Here is a 9614-nt window from a genome sequence, read left to right on the forward strand (position 1 = left end):
GGTATTATCGCAAGTTTGTTAAGAATTATGGGAGAATAGCAGCACCTCTAACAACATTATTGAAGAAAGATGCATTTTCATGGACTCCAGAAGCAACAAAGGCCTTCGAACATCTTAAAGAGGCAATGTGCCAAGCACTGGTCTTAGCTACACCGGACTTCACAAAAACATTTATTGTGGAATGTGATGCTTCAGGAAATGGAATTGGTGCTGTTTTAATGCAAGATGAAAGACCCATTGCTTTTGAAAGTTGTCCAATCAAGGGAATTTTTTTACACAAAGCTATTTATGAGAAGGAAATGTTGGCAATACTCCATGCACTTAAGAAATGGCGACCCTACCTAATGGGAAGACACTTCAAGGTAAAAACGGATCATGATAGCCTTAAATACTTTTTAGAACAAAGATTATCCTTTGGAGAGCAACAAAAGTGGGTCACAAAGATGTTGGGTTATGACTTTGAAATCATCTACAAAAAAGGGAAGCAAAATGTGGTGGCAGATGCATTCTCAAGAAAGGATGAGGATGTGGAAGTATTGTTGTGCGCCATTCTATTATCCAACCAGATTGAATGAAGCAACGGAGGAATGGAAGAATGATAAAGAAGTGTGGGCACTTATTCGAAAGTTACAACAAGATTCCAGTACATTTGATACATTTAGCTGACAAAATGATTCGTTATGGTACAAAGATCGCTTATACCTCTGTAAGAATTCCCAACTAAAACAAAAGATTCTTATGGAATTGCACACTTCTTCCTTAGGAGGGCACTCAGGATTTTTAAAAACTTACCACAGGGTTAAGAAGGAATTTTTTTGGGATGGCCTTAAATCGGATATTCAAAAGTTTGTGGCAGAATGTTTGGTTTGCCAACAAAATAAAGTTGAAACAATTAAGACACCAGGTCTATTACAACCTTTATCCATTCCAAGCCAACGTTGGGAGGAGGTTTCAATGGATTTTATCACAGGTTTACCCAAGTATGAGGGAAAGAGTGTCATCATGGTGGTAGTTGATAGACTTACCAAGTATGCACACTTTTGTGCATTATCACATCCATTTAAAGCCAGTACAGTTTCTACTGCATTTATGGAAACAATTCAAAAGCTACATGGAAACCCAAAGATTATTGTAAGTGACAGAGATCCCATTTTCACTGGAAATTTTTGGACAGAATTATTTTCTTGTCTTGGTACTCAGTTAGCTCATAGCTCATCTTATCATCCTCAATCTGATGGGTAAAATGAGATAGTAAACAAATGTTTGGAAGGATATCTTCGTTGCTTTGTATCTGATAAACAGACACAATGGGTCAAATGGTTGCCTCTGGCTGAATGGTGGTATAACACTTCCTTCCATACATCAACAAAAATGACCCCATTTATGGCACTTTATGGATATCAGCCACCATCCATCACATCATATTTAAGAGAAAATTCTAAGGTTCAAGCAGTGGAACATCACATCGAACATCAACAACAAGTCCTCCAACTCTTAAAGGATAACCTTGTGTTGGCATAGAATAGAATGAAACAACAGGCAGATCAACATCGCAGTGAAAGAAGTTTTGATGTAGGTGATTGGGTATTCCTACGGCTACAACCATATAAGCAAATGTCCCTTAAGCAAGCTAAGAAGGATAATAAATTATCACCAAAGTATTATGGTCCGTACAAGGTGTTGCAAAAGATTGGTACTATGGCATACAAATTGGAGCTTCCTGCAGCTTCTCGATTGCACCCAATTTTCCATGTTTCATGTTTAAAGAAGGTTATAGGCGAAAAGCTCCCAGTTCAAACAATATTGCCAGAACTTGACCAGGAAGGAAAAATTATATTGGAACTGGAAGCAGCCACAGAAACAAAAACTCGACAGCTACAAAATCGATCAATTTCAGAGTATCTTATCAAGTGGAAGAACTTATCTACTGAAGATTCCACATGGGAGGATGAAAATTTTATACAGAAGCATCCAAAACTACTCAAGTGTTGAGGACAACACTTTTTTGAAGGAGGGGCATGTTAGGTCCCTATAATACTAGTGATTACCCCATTACTATTGTAGTTGTATCCCTTATTAATATTGTTGTGCCCCTATTGTCCCCATATTGTTATTACTGTGCCCCATAGAATCCCTCTATTGTTATTTTTGTGGCTTTATGTTATTATTGTTAGATCGGCTAGGTTATATTGTGACTCCTTAGACTCCTATATATAGAAAGGAGGTTTTGTCATTTGACTCATCCAAGAATTGTTCATTTATGTAATGTAAAGGAGGTAGCCCCCTCGAAGAGGCTGAATTCTAAGGTGTTGATCTATCTTTTCTATCTTTTTGTGAGCTGATTTCATAACAAACTCTTGTAATACGATTTGGTTCTAGGGAAAGTGTTAAAGTGGATTTTAATTAAATTATAGTATTTGTTTAACTAGTTATGTCATTTGAGATTTTTTATTCATTCATTCATTGATTCATTTTTTATATTTAAAAATATATTACTATTGACATGTCGGGAAATCTATTACACATAATAAGTTTGGGATTAATATGGGTTTGTGTTGGTAGAGAAATAATATTATAATTAATATGAGACTCTGTTAGTAGAGTTATTAATGGATGATTGATAATTGAAGTGGATTTTAATCAAGTAGACCTTTGAGAGGTTGAAAAAGACTAAAAAATGCCAAAGAGAGGGATCATGATTTATATGGGTAAAGAGTACACTTAATTATGAGCATAAAAAAAATATCAAAGCAATTTTGAGCTACTAGAGAAGTCATTTAATCTACTTAATAATAAATATAACTTCTCTAATAACAACCTGAAGTAGATTAAATCTAATTTCATGTCATACCCTTCATTACAAGGATAGGACTTAATGATTGGAATTAGAAGACACAGAGAATACAGTGATTTGTGAGACAAAATTAAAGGGAAAAAGGGCCCAAAATTCCTAATAACTAAGCAAGGAAAGATTGAGACAATGAAACCATGTCAATTTATTAGGGAAAAAATCATCAATGAAATGAAAAATAAAAAAATAAAAAAATCATGGATTTCCTTACCTAAGTTTAGAGAGCATGGAGCATCCCTGATATCACAATCCTCCCTAGTTCTCTCACACTATTCTTATTTTACAAGTAAGTGCTAAAAATCATATGATTTGTATTTGTTTCCTCTCTAAGGCTACTAGAAGCCAGATGTGCTTAAACGAACATTCTTACTCATATTTGAATGTGGAGTTGTTTTGGGCACCAAGCTAATTCAAGAATTCCTAGGTTCCAACTTGACTTCACTATACATCTCCTTCTTCCAACCCTTTCTAGCAAATTTCTAAGTTTCATTAACCTCACCCTCTAATATTTGAAGTCAATTTGAGTAAACAAAATACATGATCATCCCTTCTAGAACTGTCTCTTAGGGTTTTGAGAAATATCTTGCTCTAGGTGATAGCCATGACATCCTTGGAAAGCTTCATCATTATCTCCTATTCACTCATGTAGATCATAAATCACCCTCCTCTCATGAACTTGTAGTTTTGTGCCAAGGCCAACATTGAATCATGCTAAAGCATGCAATGTATTCACATTGGAAAAGTGAAGGTGCTAGCTAGGAAGTGTCTACAAACCATGTATGATTTAATCCTCCTATATTATAGAGATGGTAACAACGATGATCAAACTTATCATTTGGTTGATAAATCTTTGAGCCTCTTAAACATTTATCACATGTTGATGTAGAAGCATTTCACTCTCAAGTAAAAATGTATTTTGACTAGAATAGGGGTCTTTTCATTTACCAAGGGAGTTGGTTCTTAAATGAGTGAAATTGTTTAATTTAATGTATTCTCCTAAGTTTCTAGAATATTTGTACATAAATAATTTAAAGTGATAATTGATGTAATTAGATCTCTTTTAAAAGAAAGATCTCAAGGATATTTGGGAGACTTAGAGAGATTCAGAGGTTAGTTAGATCTCTTGAGGATTTAGTGGATTTAGAAAGTCTAAAATAAAATTTTGTTAATGAAATTGTGGATATGAGCTAGAATTACTTCAGAAGTCCATATGTACAAATATGTAATAAATTATTGTAAAAGAGTAGTGTAGAATAGAGAGGTGTGTAAAAGGAGTGATCCGAGAGGAATTGAGGGCCAATATGTCACAGGCCAAAAAAAAGCTATCGTTGTAAATCAGGCCTGAAGGGCTTTATGTAATTATTTACATATATATAGTTGAATAGAGAAAATACTCAGCTTTGAGTATTCTGTTTCATGATGTGTTATCAACCTGCATATTATATTGAGCTCAATATGTAGCAAGTATAAGTCCAAGAAAGAGAACCACTTTGAAAGTGGAAGAATATCATTCCTTTTACAGTAAGAAAGAGAGAAGCGAGACGGGCATAGAACCTAACTTATAGTAGAAGAGAGAGACATTTTAAAATGCAAAGGAAGTCGAGTATAGAGAAGGTACATCGAAAAGACGTAGTGGTAGCATTGAAGTCAGAGCTGGAATAAAAGATGACAATAGATGCAAAGGAGTCCTATTAGAGGGAAGGATGAGCCACAATGAGATTATATTGTGAAAATGGGCCAACGGGAGCGACAAAGGAGTTTGAAAGCATGATGGGCCCGAAGCTAATACTTGGTATTTCAAAAAGGTGAAGAGGAAACCGTCAAGGGTGCCGGAAGATGGAAGTTGGAGTTCTGTCAGAATCAAGTCATCATTTGACCAGAGCCGGGCTGGAGGCTGCATCTCAGAAGTACAAAGGAGAAGGGCATAAGGAGTAGTCAGGCTGAGTAGCATCGGGCTAACATCTAACGTCAACACAAGGAATATTCAAAGCGCCAATGTTTGTTAATTAATATAGAGAAGGTCATCAATTAACGAGAAAATACATCGTTATGTGGAATTTGTTGCCCCGAAGAGTTAAAGGGTCAAGTTTAGAAAGGGTATAACCCTTTCGGCTCCTCCTAGTGTTCGTTAAATCTCCCACTATGATTTGTTTATAGAAGGGATTTCTATCCTATGGAATGAGTTTATGAACTAGGTATGAAGGAAGCACCTTTTCATAGAAATTTGAGCACTGGGTTGAGCGGGTCTAATTCAAGCCAACATCATATGTTTTCATATCAACATCGTTTACATTCACATCACCTTAAACAAAACAAAACAAATAAAAAAATATGTTATAGAAATTAAACTACTTTTTTCTCCTCCTAAAAGCTTATGGAGTTTTAAAGTCAAGTTATCCTAGCGGGTGCTCCCATGGTTGTTTATCCTATCCATGTAAACACATAACTCATTACAGCTAGAAAAATGTAAATAACAAATTATCGTTTTTTATAATGTTAGTTAATTATTCATGGTTACCTTGAAATTTGGGCACACAAAATCATTTACACACCAATGCATATTGAAAGCTAATGATGAACATTTATGCCAATTACAAAGAGCACTCTTTGTGCTTATACAATGCAAATTTATATAATCACATAATACACTTGCAACAAAGCAAAAACATTTTTTTTTCACTTTTGATTGAATTGATTTTGTTGTATTTTAATGGTTCTAAGTTTTAAAGGTTTTTTCAGTTATATTTTTTAGTTAAAGTTGAACAAAATAAAGAAAGAATTTATTGGAAACTCTACATAATTTCAGATTCTAGGAATTTTTCAAGGTAAACAACAAAAAAACATAATTTGATCAAAAATTATTTTTCCAAATTCTAAGCAAAAGCTCCAAGATATAAAATAATTAGACAAAATTATTTTTTTCAATTTCATATTTATAACCTTCGGGACAAAAATGCCAACTTCATTACATGCAGAATTCATGTGCATTTCACAATTATATATTACTCAAAGTTTCCTTTAAATAAATTTCATAAGTAAATTAATTAAATTTATGTCATCTAGTGAGTCACATGGGAACATCGAGAAGAGTAAATGAGTAATCAATGTGTTTTCTTTATTCCTATGATAATAAACATGACATGTTTCATCTCTTTAAGTAGTTAAATGGATGATAACATGTTGGGGCATTCGTTTAAATTTTGGAAAGGTTTTGACCCATTTTGACTGACCAAGGGACGAGAAGGAAATGGGTGGCAACAACGGTTGGCTGGCAGAACAAGCAGTTGCGCAAGAGTTGTGGCAAGGTGGCAGTGGGAGGCAAAGGTAGCCGAGGGGCAGGAAGGTGCAGAAGCAACCGAGGGGAAGAACTGGCAGTCCAAGTAACAGAGAAGGGATATAAAAAGAGAAGACCAGGAAAGGAACAGGGTTTGGGAGGAGCAAGGTTAAGGGAAGGTGAAAAGGATTCTTGTTGCAGCCGATGGAAGGGAAGATCACAGGAGCCGAGAAGACATGGTCCGTGAAGTTGCACAGTACCCGCAGAACTGACCCGGGTATTTTCTGTAGTTGTTTACGGTGGAAGCCAAGTGATGTTGTAATGGTTAACTATTATGATTAATATAAAGGTCTGCTAAGATCGTTTGCGGTTTATTATGTATCCTAGCCTTGCGTATGAGGGATCTTTAAACTTTTTTTTTGAATGAATTAATAATTACATGTAATTGGTAGTTCGTGTGACATCATGAGTATGTTGTTATCTCTGTGTTTTATATAATGTATTCATGTATTTGATCGAATGCAAATAGGTTAAACCTTTCATGACTCCATTCTGAACCCTTCTCCCTTTTCGTCGTGATGTGCCTCGGGTGAGACTCCTTTCCCTTTGGGGTAAGGTGAAAATGTTGGCGCTATCCTAAACTACAGCGGACCACTATTGGCCTCCTGTGCCTGAACCCAGGGTCTTCCCCTGATTACTCTGGGGGCCTTCGTTTGGAATGGGGGAACCACAAGAGAGAGAAGACGCAACACAACAACTTTCAAGTATATTTCAAATACTATAATTTGGATTTAACTATTGTATTATTTTTTTAAGTGTATTTTTTAAATAATTTATAAATATAATATGAATGAGTATAATTATATTAATAATTATGATTAATATATGTTTTATTTAATATTTTGAAAAACTAATAATGTTAATTGATATATATCAATTATATTTTCTAATATGGTTATACTAGTTAACAATTGACATATGTGGAAGAATTAATATACTATGGTTGACTATGTTTGATTATGGTTAAATATGATCAAGTTATGGTTGACAATGGTTGATTATGGTAGATTGTGGTTAAATATGCTTAAGATGGTTGAAGATGGTTGATCATGGTTCATGAGGGCTAACCATGGGTGGCAAGGGTTCACCATGGTTGACTATGGCTAAATATGGTTGATCATGGAATATTATGGTGACCATGATTAACAATTATTGAGTTGGTTTAACCATGGTTGAACATGGTTGACTATAATTGAACTTATTGACCATGGTTGATTATGATCAACTATGATTGACTATGGGTGAACATGGTTAAGCATGGTTGTCAATATTTAATTAGAGATTAATATGACTAAACATTTTCACTATGGTTGACCAATGTTGACCACGAACGACCATGATTGACCATTATTAAGTAGGTTTGACCATGGTTGAAAAAAATTGATTGTATTGACCATGGATGCCCCTGGTGACCATTATTTAAGTTGGTTTGACCATGGTAGACTATGATTAAACTTGGTTACCATGTTAATCATGGTTGTGCTTGTTTGACCATGGTTGATGATGGTTAACTAAGGGTGTACAGGGCAAATCATGGTTGTGGAGGAAATGGTTGACCATGTTGACTATGGTAGACCATAGTTTGACTTGGTTGATGATGTTGGAAATGGTTGACCATGGTTTTACCTAGTTAACGATATTGGAAATGGTTGACCATGGTTTTACCTAGTTAACAATATTGGAAATGGTTGATAATTGTAGACCATGTTTTGACCATGTTCACTATGATTGTATTTGGCTGACTATGGTTGACCATAGTAGAACATTGTGATAATGGTTGACCATGATGACCGTGGTTTTCCACATTTGACCATGTTTAACCATGGTTTCCCTTGTTGTTTATGGATACTTATTGTTGATCATGGTCCATGGTTGGTTATAGTTAACCAAATTTGACCATAGTGACAATGTTTGACCGTGGTTTGACCATGGTTTATCACATTTGACCTTAGCTTCCATTGTTATTTATGGTTAGCTATGGTTTACCATGCATGACCATGTTTGACGATGCTAACCATGGCTAACCATGGTTAACCACAATCAACCATGTTGACTATGGCCAATTATGATTTCCTATGGTTAACCATGGTTGAAAATTTTTGAGCATGGTTTATATTGTTTCCCGTGGTTGACTATGGTTGTAAATGGTTGCCTATGGTTGAATATTTTTTACAATGGTTTACCATGGTTAGCCTTGGTTGACCAAGTTTAACCATAATGAACTATGGGCATCTATGGTTGAATATGATAGACTATTGTTGACCATGGTTGACTATTGTTATCTACATTTAATTATGATTGACTATGGTTTACTATGGTTGACTCTGTTGACCATGGTTGAAAATGGTTGGTTATGTTTGACTATTGTTGAATATGGTTAACCATGTGTGACTATGATTTGCTTATGGTTTCCCAAGAAAGTATACAGTTTCCTATGGATGACCATGGTTGAAAATATTTGACCATAGCTGAAGATGGTTGAAAATGGTTTCCCATTGTTGACCATGGTTTACTATGGCTAACCATGGTTTTCCATGCTTTACTATGGTTGACTATGGGTGCCTTACGGTGACTATGTTTGACTAAAGTTAACCATTATTTATTATGGTTGGTAATGCGATGTGGGGGGATGTTTTTCATATTGTGGTATTCAATGACGTTCATCACATTACAACATCAATCCATGTTCATTACCTTGTGCCGTTTGGAATTGTTTGTCACATTGCAACCTCAAGATATTTTCATCACATTGTGATATTGAGTATTCTTCATCACATTTCAATGTCAGACAATGTTTTTCATATTATAGCATTTGGAAATGTTCATCATGTTGCAACATCAAGTAATGTCCATTAATTTTAAATATTTGTCACTTGCATCATTGAGTATGGTTGTCACATTACAACGTTCAGGTAATGTTTGTCACATTATGATATAAGGAAATGTTCATCACATTGCAACTTTCGGTAGTGTTCATCACATTGCAACATTGGGAAATGTTGCTTGGATTTGTTCATGACATTGTGACATTGGGCAATGTTGCTTGGATTTTTTCATCACATTGTGAGATTAGGCAATGTTGCTTGGATTTGTTTATCACATCGTAGCAATATTTAATGTTCATGGCATTGCAATGTTGTGTTAAGTTCATTAGATTATGGTATTGGGTAATGTTCTTCACATTTTGGCATCAAGTAATGTTCATTAGATTGTGATATTAGGAAATGTTCATCACATTTGACCTTGGGTAATGTTAGCCACATTGCAATGTTAGATAATGTTCATCATTCTTGGAAATGTTCATCACACTCTGAAATTAGGTAATGTTCATCACATTGCAACATTAGGTAATGTTTGTCATATTGGAACATTGGATAATGTTTGTCACATTATGAGATTGGGTAATGTTCATCATATTGCAACATTGGG

Source organism: Pinus tabuliformis, chromosome 6 (genome assembly GCF_031772625.1).
Source record: "Pinus tabuliformis cultivar Carrire ecotype Pingquan chromosome 6, CPIR1, whole genome shotgun sequence".
NCBI classification, from domain to species: Eukaryota; Viridiplantae; Streptophyta; class Pinopsida; order Pinales; family Pinaceae; genus Pinus; species Pinus tabuliformis.